The sequence below is a fragment of the Pan paniscus genome, chromosome 14 (genome assembly GCF_029289425.2).
Source record: "Pan paniscus chromosome 14, NHGRI_mPanPan1-v2.0_pri, whole genome shotgun sequence".
Classification (NCBI taxonomy): Eukaryota; Metazoa; Chordata; class Mammalia; order Primates; family Hominidae; genus Pan; species Pan paniscus.
This window is the reverse complement of record NC_073263.2, coordinates 30,563,747-30,584,995: the sequence shown is the minus strand read 5'-3', so window position 1 is coordinate 30,584,995 and position 21,249 is coordinate 30,563,747. Positions and strand designations below refer to the sequence as shown.

General features: G+C 42.8%; 1 long non-coding RNA gene across 1 annotated transcript; it reads left to right on the top strand.

Annotated features, from left to right (window-relative positions):
- Positions 1-540: 540 nt before the first annotated feature.
- Positions 541-4,975, top strand: LOC134728795 (uncharacterized). The gene is made up of 2 exons (XR_010109604.1): positions 541-2,065; positions 4,559-4,975. It is a non-coding gene; the product is annotated as an uncharacterized LOC134728795 (long non-coding RNA).
- Positions 4,976-21,249: the final 16,274 nt, after the last annotated feature.

Sequence of the window (21,249 nt, the reverse complement as noted above, 5' to 3'; positions counted from 1 at the left end):
TTTTTGTATTTTTAGCAGACATGGGGTTTCACCATGTTGGCCAGGATGGTGTTGATCTTTTGACTTCATGATCCGCCCGCCTCGGCCTCCCAAAGTGCTGGGATTACAGGAGTGAGCCACCGTGCCCGGCCCGGTGCCCTGGTATTTTATTTCACTGTGTCCAAAGAACACAGAGTCTACCCTAGAGGAAAGAATCCTCTACTAACGGCAGGCCCTACACTCCAAAAGGCCAAACCAAGCTTCTCTGGGGTCAGGTAAAGGGAAGGTGGAGAGTCGGGGTGAACTGAGTGAAGCAGGATTTGGGTGGATGGGAGAGGGGAGAGGGAGTAGAGATGATTCTGGAGCATGGAGCACTTAAGCGAAGTACTTGGGGCAACCAAAGTGAGAGCACTGGGACTTGGCAGGAAGGGGACTGATGGGGGAGAGAAGGATAGGAGATGGGAGCGTTATAGATGCATCACCTTTTTAGCTAGGGCAGTCAAGTGTAGAGCTACAGCTGTACAGGTTACGATATTTAATTTCCCCAACTGTCAAGTGGTGATCTTCACAGTGCCTGCCTCATAGAGCGAAAAGTAAAGCTAATGTTATAATGTGTGGGCAGTGTTTAGAGTAGTGCAAGACATGTAGCAGGTGCTCCATGCATGTTGACTATTATCATTATCATCGAAGCCAGGACAGCCTCCTACTATCCTACAAGAGGCTGACCACAAGCCCTTGACGCTCTAGCTCACAGCCGATTGGGCACAGTATAAAGGATGTCCATCAATCCGAGGACTATTGAAAAGATGGGCTGGACCAGTGTGAGTCTCTCTCGGTGTTTAAACTAGCACATTTGCAAAGTATCCTGGCGGGACCGAAAGAAGCAGGCATGTGGAGTGAGCTGAGTTGTATAAACAGTGGGGTTCCAGGGTAAAAATTTTGAGCTATTTGTTCTTGGGTCCCTGAATATCCTTTGAATCCAAAGCCACTCTCCCTCCAGCTTAATAAGGACCAGCCCTGAGACAGCTTCTTGCTCTAAGATTTCTGTGAGATTTTTTGTTATTCCACCTGTGTCCCTACCACGAAGCCCTTTGGCTTGAGTCAACTCCAGGGGATTCTGTTCCTTGCAATCCAAAAAGCCAAAATAGAAGGAACTAATTGTCTTTCTGGTGGAATGTCCACACATGATTCCTATCTTCTTCTCTTTGCTTTTCTCTTTATTTTCTACAGTGAGCCTAAACAATCAATTTATAATTTTCTATAATTAACACTTATTTTGTAGCCAGAAAAAAAAAAGTGTTGCTTAAATGAAAGAATTAGCCCATCCATTTGTAGCAAGCAGAATGTTTGCAGGAAAAAGACCAAGGAACTTTAGGTCAGCTCTGTGTTCAAGTGGCTTTCTTTCTTTTTTTTTTTTTTTTTTTTTTTGAGATATGATCTCACTGTGTTCCCAGACTGGAGTGGAGTGACGTGATTCCAGCTCCTTGCAGCCTTGACCTCCCAGGCTCAAGCTCAGCTCCCCCAAGTAGCTAGGGCCACAGGCATGCACCACCATGCCTGGCTAGTTTTTAAATCTTCTGTAGAGATAAGGTCTCACTATATTGCTCAGGCTGGCCTTGAACTCCTGGGCTCCAGCGATCCACTTGGCTTCAGCCTCTCAAAGTGCTAGGATTAGAGGTGTGAGTCATTGTACCTGGCTGAAGTGGCTTTCTAACTATCCAGTCATGTGACCTTGGCCGTGCTGCCTCACTCTCTGAGCCTTGCTCCTAAAATTAGAAGGTGTGCTAAGGAATCCCTAGGTTTCGTTCTGGTTCTAAATACTGTTGCTATCCCAGCTTAGCAGAATCTGTACCCGCAAAGCTGCAGCTAGTCTGCAGGGGGTGGTTTACTTGGGAGTCAGCCTCTGTTCAACACTGAAAGCAGCTCCTTCAGAATGGGAGCAGGCACAGTGAGGGAGCACTGCTGGAACTCATCACTCATTTCTTCCTCCATCATCTTACTTTGACCAGCATTTGTTAAAAACGTACCCTACACCAGACAACATGCTAGCTGCTGAGACAGTGAAGACAAAACCAAGGACAGAGAGGTGAGCCAACAATTTTATACCACAGTAAGTGCCATGTCAGAGGGTGTCCTTGGGGCTCTTCAACAACACGGAGAGGAAGCCGTTAACTCTGGCTGCAAAGGTTGGGTGGGGAGGTGCTTCCCAAAGGAGAAGCCATTGGAAGGGTTAAGTATTAGTTTTTCAGGCAGACAAGAGGGGCTGTTCTTCCAGGAACAGACAGAACAAGTACAACAGTGCAGAAGCAACAATGAGCTGGATGCTGGATGTAGTCATGGCGCTGCTAGTGATTAAGCATGAGGAAATTCTGGCACCAGCCAGGAAAAGGAAAGAGATAAGGCCAAAAAATGTGTAGAGGTGGGATCCTGAAGGAAAGTGCAGGTCATATTAAGGAGGTTGGATTTCATTATTCCTAAGAAAATGAAGAGTCATCTCAGCAAGGCTTCAGAGAAAGACCATTTTCCCTGTAGCATGGAGAGATTGGAAGTGAAGGAGATCCTTTGCAGCAGCCCAGGATGGAAGTGCAGTGGACCTGCAGCAAGGCAGGGCAGTGGGGATGGAGACAAGCAGCAGCAGTGACTGCAGGGCTTGGGGAGAGGAAGGATGGCTCCAGGGTTCTGACTGGCACAGTGGGAAGAGGCTATGAGAAAAGGAGAAAAGAAATGGAGTTTAAGATAATTGATTCCGCTGGAGTCATCAAAGCCCCTTTTGAGATATCTGGGTAAAGAGGCTTACCAGGAAATTAGCAATAAAGGTCTGGAGCTCAGGAGAGCTATGGGAGGCACCATTGCAGCAGGGTGAGGTTACTCAGAAAAGGGGTCCCTCAGGACAGACAGCGGGAAAGCGTGTCTTGTCCTCATGCAGAAATGTTGGTGTCATTGATGTCTGTGTGCACAAGGAATCAGGCATCTGATGGCAATGGTCGAGATTAGTACTTCAGAGGTGATTGTGCCCACAGATTAATAGAAGAAGATCAGAACTTGGGGGTCTATACTGGAAAATATGAAGCCAGAGGATTTAGGAACAAGGGAGATAAGAGTCAGAGACAAGCCCTGGAGCCAGAGACAGTGGAGCTTGCCCTCACATGAGTGAGGCGTGGTGGGTGGGGGTCCCACTGATCCTAAAGGTGCAGGGCAGCCTTCCCTGGAGGCAGGATTTCTCCCCCGGTTGTCTGACTGGCTCCTCCATCGTCAGCATGCTGGGAGCTGCTGCAGCCTCATTCCCTAGGAATGATCCCACCATCCAACCAGCTGCCCAGCCTCCCAACCAGAGTCATCTTTTACTCTCCCGCTCCTCACTCTCCTGGAAACAGAAGCACCATCTGACCTGCCGCCGACACTCCGAAGTCCAGCCATGATTTTACTCTTTCTCACCCTCATCCCCTTTATCTGCCCAGGGCCATGTCATTAGCCAGTGTCCTCCTGTTGTCCGCTGTCACTGTGACCCCCAACAGCAGTGGTTTCTGGGGCCCCCTAACTTTTGCCATTCTCCGTGATCCTTCTGGATCCCAGATCTACTTTCCTGACCCTTCCTTTCCTTGTGCCACCCTCTGCTTGGAGCCTGGGCTTCCCCCTGCCCCATGGTCAGTACAGCCCCACTGCCTTCCACCTGCCTCTCTCGGGTTTTCTGACCTCGGGCAAATTATTTAACTTCTGTGATCTGAACTTTCTTGTCTGTAAAATGAGGTGGTTGGACCAGGTGATCTCCAAGTGCTTCCTACAATTTTTCTGCTGCACTTTAAAGACTTTTCTGATAAGTCTCCCCCGACCCCAACTCACACAAACCCCAGGCTTCCAGGTCCCCTCACCAGCCCAGTCTCCCCTAAGACCTTTTGCTCAGTTGTTCCCACCCAAGGCACCTCTCCATTGCAGCAGATGTGTACACGGAGGTCGAAGCCTCTGTTACAGGTCGAGGCTATGCTGGTTCAGTGGTGGGTGTGGGATACAGCCCAGGCCTCTCTATCCATCTGTTCCTCTTTGTGTCTGACCAAGACTAGGTCCAGTTGGGTAGGGACAGGTCACGTGATTTTATCATACTACTTAATTTAAAAAAAATTTCTGCATTCTTCATTAAATGTTTTCATGGTTTTTGTGAAGGTCAGTGGCTTCCTCACCAGGAAATCTCTAATTCAGGCTTCCTTTGACAGTGTATTTAGGTTTGTACTGACATATCCAAATGCAACCATCATGGGTCATTCCTGCACACTCTCCCCATCCCCAGCCCTTTTACCTGCCTGTCCCTACCTGCTCCCAATGTTTGTGTTTGCCAGACCACCCTCTTCTCTCCTTCCTGCCTTCCTGTTTCTGGCTCTTGTTTTCACATCCAACACACATCCACTCCCAACACCCCATCAGGCTCTCTTATTGGGAAGAGCCACTGGGCCCAGTTCTTATTGGGAAGATCCATTGGTTTAGCATCCAGCCTGCCCTCAGTGGACCTGAGCCCCACCCTTGGCTGTTGTGACCACCAGTGGCTGTGGGTGGAACTCTCATTACCTGCTCTCCTCCCTGCCCACAGGTCCTTCACACACCTCCCCCTCCATCTCCAGCCTGCTGAAACACAGACACAGAAGGGAGACTGAAGAAGTCCTGTGCAAACAGAAGTTTAAATAAAGCTAAGCAGTTCAGACAAGAGCTAATCCAAACCATCACAGGGATGCATTTGTGTGGCGGTCAGATCAGAGCCAACACTAACATCCTCAGCTCCCTTGAATTCTGTGAATTCTGTCTGCAGAATGTGCTTACAAGGCTGGGAGACATCGGCCTGCTTCAGATCAGGAGCTGGCATGCCCTGGTTGCCCATGGCAACCCAGCTGCACGGGAGTGCTGGCGTTTGTAAATGTGTGTGGGCTTAAAATTATATTATTGATTCTGTCTGGAAGACGATAGTCTGATTTGTATATAGCTCTGAATAAATTACTCCTTATCCTTTACAGCCATTGGAGTATGAACCTCTCTCTCTTTCTCCTTTTCTTCTTCTTTTTTTTTTTTTAGAGAGACAGCAAATTGTGTCAGCAGATGTGAAATGAAATGTTTCCCATAACAACCGTACTAGAGGAATCAACATCCAGGGCACCAGCCTGGAAAGTAGTCCAGGCATTACAGAATAAATAGCAAATGGATTTGGGAGAGATGGAGACGCTATCGGGTAGTCTATTCCAAAGGGAACATACGGTGTACTCTGAATTACAGTGAGATGCAGCCAGGAATAGAGAGACAGGCAGCTCCACCCTGGACTCCATCACTTCAACCTGAGTCCAGGCTTTCTCTTTTGTCTTCTCCCATATGTGGTATATACTCAGTGGACTCAATTATTGCCCCAATTCCTCCTGCTCCTTATATCCATACTCTTTGCCCTATAACCCTGTGAATCCTCCTACAAAAGGCATCATGCACTGCCCTTGACTCCAGGCTTGGTCTTGCAGCTCGCTTTGACTAACTGGCAGAAGTGGCAGGGTGCCAGTTGCGAGTCTAGGCTTTAAAAGGTTTCAGGAGTTTCCACTTGCCCTCCTGTCATCACTGTGAGAAGAGTCTGCCTCTGGTAGCTGCTGTCACTTTAGCTGGGACCCAGATGAATACACATGGGGAGGAGTCACCACCTGCAAATCCATTCAGATCAACAGCTCTAAGACCTACTCCAGCCTAGACAAGCCACTCCAGCCAAGCAGCAGATGCATGTGAAATAAATGTTTATTGCTGTATGCCACCAAGATTTTGTAGGTGCTTGCCTTGCAGCAGTAGCTGACTGATAGAATCTTCCATTTTTTCAACATCATGGCAATCAGTATCACTGACAATGGGAAAGAAAAGAACAACATCCCTCAGCTCCCCATTTTGGCAGTCACTGATCACAGGCCTTATTGAGAGGAAATCCAGGTCATGCATTACAATTTCAACTCACGTTGGGTCCTCACTGTGCACTGTGTCATCAAACATGGTGTTGCCACCAGGCGCATTCTGGAGGCCAGTGCATCTGAGAAGCTCCAAGTAAATTATAAGACTCTGTCTCTGCCACTGCTTTAGTGCCCATGAAAGTCTTGTTCAAATATGGGTGGGATTACATTTGAATCGAGGAGGAATAATGGCATTATACCTCCCAGAATGCATTGTAAACATTGCCTTCAATTAATCTTAGAATGAACACCTTTATCAGAATGCCAACCTCATGCTCCTTCTAACTTCCACATTTCCACCCTTCCATCAAGGTTCATATTATACAAGTACGTTCAATCAATTTTCAACAAATATTTATTGAGCACCTGATGTTGGCTGGGCCCTTGGAGCACCATGCTAGATAACAGATTGAACAGAAAAAAAGTGGTGGAGTTGTGTCATTAGGGAAGGTAAGAGTCAAGACTGACTCCTGGGCATCTGTCCTGAACAACTGGGCAGATGGAGATGCCATTTTCTAAGCTGGAAACACTTGGGGAGTTGCTGATTTGGGAAATATAAAAATTTCTGTTTGGAATATATCATGTTTGAGATGCTTCTGAGACATGAAAGTTGAGATGTCAAATGGACAGTTAGGTGTCCAGATATGGAGCTCAGAGGAGAGGTCAGAGCTGAGGCTATCAATTTGGAGGTTTGCCAGCATGTGGATGCCATTTAAAACCACAGGACTAGAGCCTGGGTGAGATTTTCTAAGCAGAGAGCACTCATAGAGAAGAGGGCCCAGGAGGATATTTAGAGGAGAGGCAGAGGAGGACTAAGCAAAGGGGTTGACAGGGGAGCAGCTGGAGAGATAGGAGGAACACCAGAAGACTGTGCAGGCAGACACTGGTGCTTGCCATGCTGTGTTAGTTCACTTTGTGTTGCTATAAAGAAATACCTGAGACTGGGTAATTTATAGAGAAAAGAGGTTTATTTGGCTCACAGTTCTGCAGCCTGTATGAGAAGTGTGGTGCTGGCATCTGCTTCTGGTGAGGCCTCAGGAAGCTTGCAATCATAGCAGAAGGCAAAGGGGGAGCAGGCATGTCACATGGTGAAAGAGGGAGCAAGAGAGAGAGGAAGAAAGGTGCCAAGGCTCCTTTAAACAACCAGCTCCCATAGGAACTAGCAGAGTGAGAACTCACTCATTACCATGGCAACTGCACCAAGCCATTCATGAGGGATCCACCCCCATGACCCAGACACCTCCCACCAGGCCCAACCACCAACACTGGGGGTCACATTTCAACATGAGTTTGGAGGGGACACACATTCAAATCATAGCACATGCTTTTCCACCCAGCAGCCATTCCTTTCCCTGGCTGACAGAACTCTGCCTTCGAGTAGGTGTTGGGGGTCATGCCCTTCATGAAAGGAGGAGTTTCTCCCTCATCTCGGTGGGTGAATCAAGCGGCCTGAGACAAGCATGGCAACCCACTCTCCTCTCTGATTTGGGCTTAGTCATAAGTGTTTAACACAACTTTGGCCAATCAGATGTAGGTGGAAGTCTACTGGGTGGCTTTTGGGGAAAGGTTTCTCTGCTCTTAAAAAGTGAAAAAAAGGAGAAAGCAGAGTTCCAGTCCTGCCTCAGAGGGAGCTTCTGCATGGAGGTGCTGCAGAATTTTGCAACCAGGATGAATGTGAGGACTAAAGCTCACACAGTGAGAAATATTCTATTTAAATTACATGTTGAATTAGCCAACTTTGGAGAATTCTCTACCACCTAGTTTATGTTGTAAGGTAATTAATTTTGTAAATGTTTAGGCATTATGGGTCTTCTATGACTTTCAGCTAAAAGCATCTTAAATGGTACTTGTGGTTTCAAGTCAACCTGTTAACTTGACCGTTAACCCATAACTTAATGGATTCTTTTACCTTATTTGGGGAAATAGCAATTACCCAATCTGTTAAGTACATGGTTTGTCAATCTTAACACTAACTTAATATTATGTTTACAATTTGTTTCTTTCAACAGTCAAAAAACAAATTATTCTGCCAAGCAAGGAGCATGTTTTAGCTTAGTCACCACAGAAGAAACAGATCACTTTTAATTATGACATTTCATCAACACTTGGCAAGTAAGAAAGATGGGTTGAAAGACTGCATCAGAAATATTCTAGAGTTATTTTCCTGCTAACATGGAAACAAAAAGATTCAATGTGAGAAGAAAAAATAGATTCCTAATGGTCAAGAGAACAAGAAAATTAGATAGAAACTTAAATATAAAGTACCCGGAAGTCAAAATGTTTGAAATGACACTTAGAGCCTTAATTAACCAGATTTTAAGATAATGACTGTAGTGTCTGTGTCTTCAAATGGTTTGGGATGTCCTTACAGCTCTTTGAATAGTGTTCTCTTTATTCAATTAATGCTTCTGAAAGAGCTTTAATTTTACATTAATCAAAAGCCCTCATGATATTCTCAGTATGTACTCAAATTCAAGAGTTTTTTTAAAGTGCAATTAAGTTATCAAGGCAGAGGCTCTGATTATAGGGACGAAAATTTCATAGCAACAGCCCATTAAACACACTGAGCCTGACACATTGCTGTACACCATGGTTCATGCCAGGCTGTGGGCAAAAGGGTCAGGCTTCCCAGTGAATGGGACTGACCTCCCTCTACCTTCCTCCTGACGAGCAAAATACTGCTTCTTTGACAACATAAACAGTTACCTTATACTACCCATTTTTACGGCAAACAACTCTCTGCCTGTAATCCAAGCTAATGGAATTTTTAAAAATTCTGTGAGAGTTTTAAAAAGCAAGGACTGAAAATAGCTTTTTCTTTTTTCTTTTTTGTTTTTTTTGAGACTGAGTTTCGCTCTTATTGCCCAGGCTGGAGTGCAATGGCATGATCTTGGCTCACTGCAAACTCTGCCTCCCGGGTTCAAGCGATTCTCCTGCCTCAGCCTCCTGAGTAGCTGAGATTACAGGCATGTGCCACCATGTCCGGCTAATTTTTTTGTATTTTTAGTAGAGACAGGGTTTCTCCATGTTGGTCACGCTGGTCTGGAACTCCTGACCTCAGGTGATCTGCCCGCCTCAGCCTCCCAAAGTGCTGGGATTACAGTTGTGAGCCACTGTGCCTGGTGAAAATAGCTTTTTCTTTTCTTTTTTAAATTATACTTTATGTTTTAGGGTACATGTGCATAACATGCAGGTTTGTTACATATGTATACATGTGCCATGTTGGTGTGCTGCACCCATTAACTCGTCATTTAACATTAGGTATATCTCCTAATGCTATCCCTCCCCCCTCCCCCCACCCCACAACAGGCCCCGGTGTGTGATGTTCCCCTTCCTGTGTCCATGTGTTCTCATTGTTCAATTCCCACCTATGAGTGAGAACGTGCCATGTCTGGTTTTTTGTCCTTGTGATAGTTTGCTGAGAATGATGGTTTCCAGCTTCATCCATGTCCCTACAAAGGACATGAACTCATCATTTTTTATGGCTGCATAGTATTCCATGGTGTATATGTGCCACATTTTCTTAATCCAGTCTATCATTGTTGGACATTTGGGTTGGTTCCAAGTCTTTGCTATTGTGAATAGTGCCGCAATAAACATACGTGCACATGTGTCTTTATAGCAGCATGTTTTATAATCCTTTGGGTATATACCCAGTAATGGGATGGCTGGGTCAAATGGTATTTCTAGCTCTAGATCCCTGAGGAATCGCTACACTGACTTCCACAATGGTTGAACTAGTTTACAGTCCCACCAACAGTGTAAAAGTGTTCATATTTCTAACCTGTTAACAGGAGAGGTTTCTAACACTCCCAAAGCAGAACTTCTTCCTCTCCAGTTCATGGTATCAGATAGCAACACTTCCCAAGTTCTCCTTTACTGGTTAGAATCATGTCCACTCAGTCCCGTGGAGCAATCACTAGTGATCAGAGAGATGCCTTGGGAAGAACATTGTGCTGTTTTTATGCTGGGAGCAGCTGATGCTAATGAGATCTACTCACAGTGGAGGTTCAGCTTCCACTGTCCACGCCAGGGTTTGTTACTGGAGTACCAGGGTAGATTCCTCTTCTCTCCGCTCCTCCCCAGGTAAGTGAATCCCATCACATGTGAAGGTAATTGGTGCTCCTGTGAAGTTCAGGTTAGGGGAGGAAATGTCAGGGAGTCAACGAAGAGGAAAATAACTTTGGTATTGAGCATACTCTCTTATCATCTTGCCCAGCCAGGGTGAGATCAATAATAATTCTAACTTACATTTGGGTGCCACCTGCCATCCAAGACTGAACCCTTATTATCCAGTTCCACTCCTCCCCAACCTTCCTTATCTCAGACGCTAACTGCATTTTCCCAACTGCTTAGGGCAAAAGTTTGGAGTCATCTCCCTCCCCTTTCTCTCCCAAACACGCAGTGAGTCCACCAGCAAGTCCCTTTGGCTCTACCTCCATAGAGGTGGATTCCATCTGAATCCACCACTCCTCACTTTCTTTCCCAATACCTCCCAGCACAAGCCACCCATGACTCATTTGGGCTTTGCAATAGCCTCCTAATTTGTCTCCCTCTTTCCATTTCTGCCTCCCAACAATATATTCTATGTAGGGAGTGATGTTTTTAAAACAGAAGTTGGATAGTGTCAAGTCTCTACTTAAAACCCTGCCATATTTCTTTTCTCATTCAAAGTAAAGTCCGAATGCAGAGGCACACCCTGGTCTGTACTTCTACCTGCTGGACCTCACCTACCACCAGTGTCCCTCATTTCTCTGGAGCCACATTGACCCGCTCTTAGGACATGCAGGGCTCCCATGCTTGTTCCCTCTGCCTGAAAGGCTCTTCCCCGAGATGGTCCCAAGATTCTCCCCTCCTCCCACACTTCCACCAGGAATGAAGTCAGTGCCATCTTATGGGGAGGGCTTCTCCCACCACCCTACCTCAAATAGCAAACTCTCAGGCTCCTTTATGCTCTTAGCCTGTTGTATTTTTCTTGATACTTCTGAACTTGACATTGTGATACATATTTACATGGCAGATTTATATGAAATACATGTTTGTATTACATGCATTTTATCTTTTTCCTCATACTTCCATACTTGTTATTATAGCAAAGATTTGTTTATTAGTTTGTCAATTTTCTCCCTTCAGCATGTTAGCTCCATGAATGTACATTTATCCCCTTTCCTGAGGAATCCACAGAGCCTAGAACTCTGCCTAACACAGTTGAAGAATGAATTGGCACTTCCCAGTTTGCCAATGGTTCCCAAATAGTTCATCTACTTAATCCTTGAAATAACTGCTGCAGTGTTGTAATCCTCACGTGCATAGGAAGAAAAAAATCCAGATAAGATGTGATGCATGTGAGATTTCATAATCAGTAAGCAATACAGCCATTTCTGTTTGGAGACGGGCCAGCCCAGCTCTCTGTCCTCAAGTGCAGGGTTCTTTGAACTTCACAAAAATGACCTCTCCCAGCCTTTAAAAAAAAAAAGTGTGGAGATGCTCTAATTTTAAATACTACATGTAAGATATCATCCAATACAGAACTTTGATATCAGTTCCTCCAGATGAAGTTCCCTGGGGTGGACATCTGTGTAGTTTTGTTTGGGTTGGTTTGTTTGTTCTGCCCCAATAGCTTTATTACCTCTGTTTGGCTCACAGGAACTCTCTCCTATCAAAACCCCGTTCCATTCAGTTAGGTGGAGCTGACTTCTCTCTGCCTTGCTCCTTTGCCAAGTTACTATCACCACTATTAATTGGGTAATGTGCTGATTTTTTTTTTTTTTTTTTTTTTTTTGAGACGGAGTCTCGCTCTGTCGCCTAGGCTGGAGTGCAGTGGCGCGATCTCGGCCCGCTGCAAGCTCCGCCTCCCCTGTTCACGCCATTCTCCTGCCTCAGCGCTCGCCACCGCGCCCGGCTAATTTTTTGTATTTTTTTTTTTTTAGCAGAGAGGGGGTTTCACCGTGGTCTCGATTTCCTGACTTCGTGATCCGCCCGCCTCGGCCTCCCAAAGTGCTGGGATTACAAGCGTGAGCCACCGTGCGTGGCCAATTTGCTGAACATTTTTTCAGGCTCTACCTTTATGTAAAGATGTACAATTTTATATAAATGAGATCATACTATTTTGTAACCTGCTTTTTTCACTTAGCAAGATATCTAGAGTGTGTTTCCATATCAATAAAAATAGACCTAAGTGTGTGCATAATGTTTCATTCTGAATTTCCTTAAAGGTTCCGTATTAATGAGCATAACGGTTGTTGACATTTTTTCCGGAGTTTTATATAGTGCTTTGCGCGGGGCCCTAAAAAGTTAAGAGAAAAAGTTAAAGAACGGGCTTAGCTGGGGTAAAAAGGAACAAATATTCCTAGAAATGGGGTCAACTGCAAAAGGCGCGCTAGCACTCAGGCACCCTGTGACACGTACTCAGTTCACAGCCCATCTATGCCCCAGCATCCTGTCCACAAGCATTTAGCCTCCTTATACAACTCCCCTCCAGGCCCTGCCTCTTGGCAGACATCCTTCCTTCCGCTGTCTTGCCCGTTGTATCCTTGCAACATACCTCCCCTTTCTGCAATAAACCTGCCTTTCTAAACTCATTCCTGTCTTGGTAAATTATTTTACTCCCACGCACCAGTCCCAGACAATCACTGACCATGACACTTTGATGAACAATCACAACAAAAACCGGTATGTAAGTTTCCCATTTGTGCAAAGACGTCATTAGAGTATATTTATGAAAAGGGAACTCTGAAACATATTGCCAAACTGTCCCTTGGAAAGATTGTACCCAACTTACACTCTGTTATGAGTTGAATTGTGTCCCTCAAAAGATATGTTGCATTTCCAACCTCCAGAACCTGTGAATGCCGTTTTATTTGGAAATAGGGTCTTTGCAGATGTAATCAAGATAAAGGCATGAAGGATTAGAGTGGGCCATAGTCCAATATGAGTGGAGTTCTTATAGGAAGAGGAGACTTTGGACACAGACAGACACAGAAGGAAGGTAGAGAATGCCATGTGACAACAGAGGCAGAGATTAGAGTGATAAATCTACAAACCAAGCAATGCCTAGGCTACCAGAAGCTGGAAGAAGCAGGGAAGGATCTTTCCTTATAAGCTTCAGAGGTGCATGGCCCTGCCAAACAGCCTGGTTTCTGACTTCTAGCCCCTAGAACTATGAGATAATAAATTTCTGTTATTTTAAGCCACCTAGTTTGTGGTGCTTTGATACAGCAACTCTGGGAGATTCATACACATCCCATGAATGCATGAGCGTGCCCTTTACCACCCTTGCTGACGCTGGGTCATCTTTGCCAATGTGGCAAACCATCGTCCATTTTTCCATTGAGGCATTTGTTATTCTCTTATTGATTTACATGAACTATGATTAATATTTTCATAGATAATACTACTATTGCTACTTTTTAATATATGACGCAAATACTTTTTCTGTTATTTGTCTCCTAAACATTTTTACGGTTATGATTTTTTTGGTGGGGAGGGGGAGGTCTTTTTAGTTTGTTTTAGCCATACTTTATGTAGACAAATTTAGTAGTCTGTTTATTTAAGTTTCTGATTTTTGCAGCATGCTTAGAAAGGGCTTTCCTTAGCCACAGATTTTCTTTAAAAATTTTTTCTTTATAGTAGAATGATTTATAATCCTTTGGGTATATGTCCAGTAATGGGATTGCTGGGTCAAATTGTATCTCTGGTTCTAGATCCTTGAGGAATCACCACACTGTCTTCCACAATGGTTGAACATGTATGTTTATTGCAGCACTATTTACAATAGCAAAAACTTGGAACCAACCCAAATGCCCATCGATGATAGACTGGATAAAGAAAATGTGACACATATACATCATGGAATACTATACAGCCACAAAAAAGGATGAGTTCATGTCCTTTGCAGGGACATGGATGAAGCTGGAAGCCATCATTCTCCGCAAGCTAACACAGGAACAGAAAACTAAACACTGCATGCTCTCACTCATAAGGGGCAGTCGAACAAGGATAACACATGGACGCAGGGAGGGGAACAACACACACTGGGGCCTGTCAGGGGGTAGGGGGCAAGGGAAGGGAGAGTATTAGGACAAATACCTAATGCATGCGGGACATAAAATCTAGAAGACGGGTTGATGGGTGCAGCAAACCACCATGGCACACGTATACTTATGTAACAAACCTGCATATTCTGCACATGCAACCCAGAACTTAAAATAAATAAATAAATAAAATAAAAATTATTCTAGTAGTTGGAAAATTTTATGTTATAGCTTATAGTTTACATTTGTTTATTTCTTCCATCTGGAATTTATTTTTGTTGAGTAGCAATTTGAAGGTGCATCTTTTTTTTTCTCCAAAGGATTTTTTTTTAAATAACGTGTATTCAATAAGCCATTTTTTTTCTCACGGTTTTGCACTGGCACCTTTATCACATACTAAGTTCTCATATATATTTTAGCCTTTTTCTTGATCCTATTTTTGTCCTATTAATCTGCTCATCTTTCCTGTTACCTGTAACATAGTACAGTATAGCAATTTTATAATACATTTTAATATTTGTTAGGGAAGTTTTCTCCTAATTACTCATCTTACTTATCAAAAATTTCCTGGTTATTCTTGATATTGTTCTTTCCCAAATGCGCTTTATAATTTTTTGTCAAGTTACCTGCACGCACACACAACACTCATAAAAAAATACTGTTCGAAATTCTACTGGTGTTAACTTTATGTCAATTTAGGAAGAAGTGGCATTTTTACAATATTGAATCTTCTTTCATTTATTTATTTATTTATTTTTAAGATGGAGTCTCGCTCTGTTGCCCAGGCTGGAGTGCAGTGGTGCAATCTTGGTTCACTGCCAGCTCCACCTCCCGGGTTCACGCCATTCTCCTGCCTCAGCCTCCCGAGTATCTGGGACTACAGGCGCCTGCCACCATGCCCGGCTAATTTTTTGTATTTTTAGTAGAGATGGGGTTTCACCGTGTTAGCCAGGATGGTCTCAATCTCCTGACCTCGTAATCTGCCTGCCTTGGCCTCCCAAAGTGCTGGGATTACAGGCGTGAGCCAACGTGCCCGGCCTGAATCTTCTTTTATAAGACTGCACTGGCTCTTCATTTACCCAAGCCTTACTTTATGTTCTTCAGTAGGTTTCATGGGTTTTCATCATATGACTCCAATACAATTCCAATTACGTGTTATCCAAAGTATTTTATGGGGGTTTATAGTTACCATGAAATAATAAACATTAGACTAATTAAAAAAGATTAGTTAGTAGCTGATTACTCATTGACCAGTTATATCCGTAAACTAATTATAAACAGAAAATAAGAAAAGACTTGTGATGTAAGATTTACACCTTTAATTTGGCTAAACAGGTCTAGAAAATCCCCTGAACCCCAAACTGGCACAAATTGGTACATGGCAAGACCCTGGGAGCAGAGATCACATAGGGATCCTATCCAAGATGTGTTTTGACTTGCATATTTAAAAAATTTGAATTAGTTGGAAACTGTTAAAAGACAGAAAATTTCAAATAAAAACCCTATTCCTGACTTTTGATTTCTGTTCAGGAATCTAGAAAGTCAGAAACGGTGTATTTCCCACCCTAATGAGATAACAGCAATAGAAAATCGGACAAACTGCAAGTTCATAACTTTTCTTATGCCCATCAGAGAGCTGACGACACAGGGCAACCAAAACTCAGGAGACACAGGTATCTGCAGGGAGAGATGGGACACTATCATTTGCTTACCTGAGCCAGAAGTGGCCGGACACCAGAAAGAAGAATTCCGTGAGAATACTTACTAATTTGATATAGGCTGAGAGGATGGGCCGGCAAGAGAGTGTGGTGCTTGACGGGGCTGCAAACGTAGGGGAGTTCACACCCTCTTGCAGACTTTTCTCCATGTACCCCACCAAGGACTCACAAAAGGGAGTGGTGAACCTGGGGAGAAATCATCCTTCTTGGTACAAGCCTTGAGGACAGCAGCTAATTCAGGAGAAGCTTGAAATCTTAACCAGGCCTCTCCCTTAACTCCCCTATGGAACAAAGCCTTCATCTGCAAGAGGATTGGGGAAAACTCACTGCTGCTGGGGGAAGGGAACAGAAAACATCCTCTATTCATGGGGGAGGGACAGGAATAAGTGCTGGGGGAAAGGAAAGAGCCCTGAGAAGGCCATGCCCTGAGACCCAGGGACACAGTGCCTGCTTAAGAATAAGGCTTAACCAAAACAACAGAGAACACCCCCACCACAAGGCAAGCAAGCACTGAGGAATCAGTAACAGTAGAACACAGTGTTCTACTGTTCCCCAGGAAAATAAGAGAGAGGCGTGGGCCAGGCACTGTGGCTCACGCCCGTAATCCCAGCACTTTGGGAGGCCGAGGTGGGCGGATCACCTGAGGTCAGGAGTTTGAGACAAGCCTGGCCAACTTGGTGAAACCCCATCTCTACTAAAAATACAAAAATTAGCCGGACATGGTGGCAGGTGCCTGGAATCCCAGATACTCAGGAGGTTGAGGCAGGAGAATCACTTGAACCCAGGAGGTGGAGGCTGCAGTGAGCCGAGATCATGCCATTGTACTCAGCCTCTGTGACAGAATGAGACTCTGCCTCAAAAAAAAAAAACAAACAAAAAAAAACCCACAAAGAACATTTTCAGAGATAAAGAGGGATAGTATATCATGAAAAAGGGATCAATTCACCAAGAAGACATAACAGTGTGTTTGCAGCTAATAACAGAACTTCAAAATACGTTACCGAAAACTGGTAGGACTGAAAAAAAAAAAGATAAATCTACAATTATAGTTGGAGACTTGAGCACTCTTCTCTCAGTAATTGACAAATACACAGAAAATCAGTAAAGATACAGAAGATTTAAACTACACCATCAACAAACTTGACATAATTGACATTAATAGAATACCAAAAAGCACATACACATTGTTCTCAAGTGCACATGGACCATTCACCAAGGAAGAATATATTCTGGGCCATCAAACAAACCTTAACAAATGTAAAAGAATAGAAATCATACCAAGTATGTTTTCAGACCACAGCAGAATTAAACTGGGCTTTAATAATAGAAATATGTCTGGGAGGATCCCAAATATTTGGAAATTTAATTTCTAAGTAGCCCATAGTTCAAAGAATAAATCTCTAAGAAAATTTAAAAGCATATTAAATTGAATGAAAACAAAAATACAAATAAAGCAAAATTCATTGAATGTAGCTAAAGCAGTGCATGGGGGAAATATACTGGACTATAGCATTAAGCATAGAAAACATATTAGACTATAGCATTAAGTAGTAGGAAAAACAAAAATTCTCAGTCACCTAAGCTTTTAGGTTAAGAAACTAGGGGGAAAAAACACCTAGACCCTAAGCAAGAAGAAAGAAAGAAAGAATAAAGATGAGTACAGAAGTTAAGGATATTGAAAAACAAAAAACAATAGAAAAAAATCTACGAAACCAAAAGTTGGTTCTTTGAAAAGATCAACAAAATTGATAAACCTCTAGCTAAGCTAATGAAGAAAAAAAGAAAGAAGACAAAAATTACCTGTATTTGAAATGAAACGGGGGCCTTGACTATGAAACCCACGTACTCTGAGAAAAAGGGAATGCTATGAACAATTTTATGTCCATAAATTTGACAATTTAGATAAACTGGGCAAATTCCTTGGAAGAAACAAACTACCAAGCTCATTCGAGAAGTGGGTAACAAGAATAGTTTGGATAATATCTATCAAGAAATTGAGCTGAGCATGGTGACTCATGGCTGTAATCCCAGTGCTTTTGGCCTTAAGCAATTCTCCCACTAAGGGGATTCTTTCCAGGAATGCAAGGCTGATTCAACAATTAAAAGTCAACCAACGAACCCTCATATTAATGGACTAAGGAAGAAAAGCCGCATGATCATCTTAATAGGTTCAAAAAAAGCATTTAACAATATTCAACATCCATTCATGATTAAACAAAACAAAACTCTTGGCGAACTAGGAAGAGAAAGGAATATCCTTCACCTGATAAATCTTTGTGACACTGGCTTAGTTTTTACTGGATAAAAGACACTGTTAAGATAATAAATAGAAAAGCCACAGATTTGGAGAAAATAATTACCAGTCATATTTCTGTCCAACAACTTGTATTCAAATATGTATATATATTATCCCCAAATTCAACAATAAGAATACAAACAATCCATTTTTTTAATGAGCAAAAGATCTGAATAAACACTTCCCCCCAATATATATACAGCTGGTAAATAAGCACATGAAAAGTTTCTCAATATCATTTTCATTAGGGAAATGCACAGTAAAACTATGATGTAATATTAGAATAGTAACAAACAAACAGAAATGTGAAAATAAGTAATTCAAAATCAAAGCTATTGGAACTTTATTTGGGGCCTTAAAGGAACGTGATTATGGGACGTGAGTCGTATAAAAGGCAGCTATAGCCTAGGCATCTGTAACCTTTGTTTCTCTGATTATAGATTACCCTTTTCTTTACCTGCATTGTTTTATAAAATGTTATAAAGACTAAAGGGAACAAGAGAAGAATCCCTTCCCTCTTAACTATTGATCTTTGTTATAGACTAACTTTCCTTTTTCTTCTTTTACACAAATAGCATCATGTTGTCAAAAATGGAATGTTAAATATACTCTTTTAAAGTGAGAAAGAAAACAATCCACACCTAATCAAATTTCTATAACTCATAAACCAGCTTTGTGTGGAAAATGTTGTAATCCTGTTAAACTTCCCTGTTTTCTGCCTATATAAGTAAGACCTTAACTTTTCAGCTTCAGAGCACTTGACCCCATCCCTTTGGAGTCTGTGTTTTCAAGGTGGCCATCCTCAGTTTTGTGCTTAAATAAACTCTCTTAAACTGGATTTTGATTCTATAGATTATTACAGGTTGACAGAATATAAAAATTAACTGTTCCAATTGCTAATAACAGATGTGGAGCCATCGTAACTCTCATATGTTGCTGGTGAAATGCAAACTGGTACAGTCATTCTGAAAATGGTTTGGCAGTTTCTTATAAAGTTAAACATGCATATGACACAGCAATCCCACTCCCAGGTATTTATTTACTGAAGAGAAATGAAAAGTTGTATTCACAAGAAAACCTAAACCTGAGCCAGGCACAGTGGCTCAATCCTGTAATCCCAGCACTTTGGGAGACCGAGGCAGGTGGATCACCTGAGGTCGGGAGTTTGAGACCAGCCTTGCCAACATGGTAAAACCTTGTCTCTCTTAAAAATACAAATAGATTAGCCGAGCGTGATGGCAGGTGCCTGTAATCCCAGCTACTTGGGAAGTTGACAGAGGAGAATCACTTGAACCTGGGAGGTGAAGGTTGCAGTGAGCCAAGATTGCACCACTGCACTCTAGCCTGGGTGACACAGCAAGACTGTTTCAAAAAAACAGAAAAGAAAAAAAGAAAAAAGAAAAGAAAACCTAAACCTGAATGCCTATAGCAGCTTTATACACAAATGCCAAAACCTGGAGACAACCCAGATGTTCTTCTACCAGTGAACAGATAAATAAACTGGTACATCCATACTCAGCCATAAAAAGCAACACGTTACTACAGATTACTCAACAAGAACAACAACAACAACAAAATTCATTTTGCTAAATCAAAGAAGATACAGAAGGTTATATATTATATTATTCCATTTATATGACATTCTAGAAAAAGCAAAATGATAGGGATGAAAATCAAACCTGTCATTGCCAGTGGCTAGGGAGGTGGGGCTGTGTACAGGGGAACAGCCAAAGGAATTTTAGATGGAATTTTACTTTCCCATAAAATGATTGGGGTGATAGATACAGTGCTCTATGCATTTGTCAAAATCTGTAACACTATACACCAGAAAGAGTGACAATAAAAATTGTAAATACATTTAAAAAACATATTTTTTGCTTTTCCTGAAATCCTATATGACTAACACATGCTAACAGGGCAACAATTAGCCAGAGATAATGTAAGCAAACCCACATCCAGCAGCTCGCCAAACACAAGGGACAAAAATTGGTGGGAGGAAAAGCAGGTTTATTGGAGAGCCAGAAAACCGAGAAGATGCTGAACTATTGTCCTAAAGCACCACCTTAAGCCAATACAAATTGTAGGTACTTTTCATGTTAAGCGCAGGGGAAAGAGGAGGGAATTGAGATCAAGAGCTAACCAGTAACCACAGACAATTGGGTGCCAGCAAGGGTCTGGGGAGGTTGGGAATGCCTTTGTCCTTGGTCAGGCCTTAATGGTCCTATAAATCTTTAACAAAACATAGTTGTTTAAATATGTGTCCTTTAATCCTAAAGTGTTTTTTAAACTACACGATTGTTGTTTTTGCCTATTACTGCTCTAAAATTATCTTAGCCTATGAGCAGGAATGGGTAAAGGCCCCTTAAACAAAAATGGAGTAAAGTAGTTTTTTTTGTTGTTTTTGCTACGATAACTCAGCAGCCCTTTTAAACATAGTGGGCACTCTTCATTTCACCAGTCACTCTCCCTATGGTCTCACTCCTGGCCCGCTTCCCTCATTTAGGTTACCTGCCAGGCCTCCTGTGATACTGTGACTTATAATAAGAAATACCTATTTTGGTCTTTGTCCAGTTTCCTGGCAGGCAACTCCTAGAATGTTTCGAAGTGATAAGTGATGTGTCTTTTTGTATGTGAATGAGATGTCTGAGATGACTGCCGGGGAAGGAGGGAGGCTTCAGGATAGACTCCACATGCAGGCTGGTTGCCAGGGGAACCAATCTTGATTAGAGTTGAGACTTTCAACTCCACCCCCCAATCAGGGAGAAGAACTGAAGTTTGAATTAATCACCAATGACAAATGATATAATCAATTATGCACATGTAATGAAGTTTCCATAAAACTCAAAAGGACATGCTTTGGAGAGCTTTCAGGTTGCTGAACATTGGAGATGCCTGGAGGGTGATGTGCCTGAAGAAGGCCTGGCAGCAACTTGTACTTTCCCCCATACTGTGCCTTATGTAGTTCTTCATCTGGCTCGTCGTGTTCATCTTTTGTAATACCCTTTATAATAAACTGGCATATGTGAGTGAAGTGTTTCTCTGAGTTCTGTGAGCTGTTCTAGCAAATGATCAAACTCAAGAAGGCAGTCATGGGAACTTTCAATTTGTAGCCAAGTCAGGCAGAAGCTGTGAGTAACTTCGGGACTTACTACTTCCTGTTGGCATCTGCAATGGGGGGCAGTCTTGTGGGACTGACTGGAATCACCCAGCAGGTTCATTTTGTCTGCTGCCTAGATAGACCCAATTTATCAAGACAAGGAAACTGCAAT